We start from the raw sequence: 1,691 nt of genomic DNA, 5'->3' as shown, positions 1-1,691 counted from the left end.
GCCAAGGGAAGAAGAGAGCGACAGCAGCGGAGAAGAGGAGTGGGATGGAGAACAGTGACAACAGCAGCAGCAGCAGCAGGTCCTTCAGCAGAAGCTGGAGTCACAATGACCAGGTGAGCTGAGTACCTGACCCCAGAAGCGGGGCACAGGTAGATGTGAAGGGAAGGCTGGTCGGAGAGACCAGAAAGTACTGAGTGTATTTTGTGTGCTTTGCGGACATTGTAACGGTTATGGGTGGCCAGGTCTTTGTATGGGTACAGTTTTTTTTTTTCTGTAACAGGATCGGTTTAGATATATATATAGAGAGAGAAAAAAGTCTATTTATCTAAAAAAAAGTCTCTGGCTTTTGTAAAGTGACACTGAACCTTGCTGTGAGGAAACACAAGAACCTCTTGTTGTACAGGCAGACAGATACAGAGGTAGTAGGTTGTGTGAAAATGGTTCTGGGTGGCGTTTGCTGCATCTCCTCTGTCCTCTGCTACTGATTTCTGGTAGTAGGTCCAGAGTTCACCCAGCACTATCTTCACACAGCCCACTGCTTCTACATCTGTTTGTCTGTAAAGGAGAGGGTTCCTGGCCTTCCACAAGGCACTCCTGACTGGTCAAAACAGAGAGACAGGCTCCCCTGATGTTTGGTGAGGTGTCCATAAAGCACGGCCTCACCATTTAGCCAGCTGATGCCAGCACCTTTGTGCCCAGACTTAGGGTTTTTCTTACCTTGCTAAGCTCCTTCAGGTTTAGGAAGGCTCCCTTCCCAGGTAGGCAGGGAGCACAGAGTTGCGATTCCTCAAAATGGCCTTCTCCAGTCCTCCTGATCCTTATCTTCTGGCTGAGAGAGGGTTCATCTCAAGCCTATGTGGGCCCCTTCCCTTCCTGACTCTTTTTTCCTTTGGCCTAGGGTTTTTTTCCCTGGCACCCATGTCAGGGTTGGGTGGTGCCTGGGAGCCACTGAGTGGCCTGGGCAAGGCTCCGAGAAGTGCAGGTGAGGCTGGCAGGATGGCTGTATGCTAATTAGGGAGCAGGGTGTCTGGGAAAGCTGCACCAGTGGTATTTGGTGGTGGCAGATGCAGGCACATAGTGAAATGGCAGCCCAGCAGGGCTGTGGCAATGCTGGCAGGTGCCGGGGGGGGCAGCGCTTGGCAGGGTGGGGCCAGGTCACGGTGCCCTTGATGCACATGTGTTTGGGATGGGATGGGGCTGGCAGGGCTACCATTAAAACAGTTTTTTCAGGGATTATTTCTGTAATTGGTTGGTTTTGCTGGTCATAATGGGGAGTCATGCTGCTTTCTCCTGAATATGAAGCAAGTAGGGAGTACTGCTTGTGCGCAACAACTACCTATTCTTGATGGCTAATCAGCTTCCTTTTGGAGACTAGAAGGAGAAAGTGCAAGTTGAGTGGTTAGGTGTTTTTTATTGTTTAATTTTATTTTCATTTTTGCACATAGGAAAAGCTTTATTTTTGTTTTTGCTTAGCTTTCTTAAGTTTTGCTAGTTTTGTTTGTGGAGATAAATTAGCTGGGGCTTAAGGATATATATTTTTTTTTTGGTGTGATTGATTCTTTGCTGTTCATTTACTCACCTTTTGTGTTTAATGCATGGACATCAGTATTGAATGATATCCATGTGTTTTATAAGTTAACCTTTTTTTGTTTAATGGTAGAGTTGTTTGTGTGTTCTCTAGAAGCCTCCTT

At 47.1% G+C, this 1,691-nt stretch overlaps 1 pseudogene; it reads left to right on the top strand.

The window, feature by feature from the left end:
* Nucleotides 1-1,218: 1,218 nt before the first annotated feature.
* On the top strand, nt 1,219-1,400 carry LOC149868912 (small nucleolar RNA U3; annotated as a pseudogene).
* Nucleotides 1,401-1,691: the final 291 nt, after the last annotated feature.

This window comes from Crocodylus siamensis, chromosome 3 (genome assembly GCF_052110815.1).
Source record: "Crocodylus siamensis isolate JL-2025a chromosome 3, ASM5211081v1, whole genome shotgun sequence".
Lineage (NCBI taxonomy): Eukaryota > Metazoa > Chordata > Crocodylia > Crocodylidae > Crocodylus > Crocodylus siamensis.
This window is presented reverse-complemented; position numbering and strand designations above follow the sequence as displayed.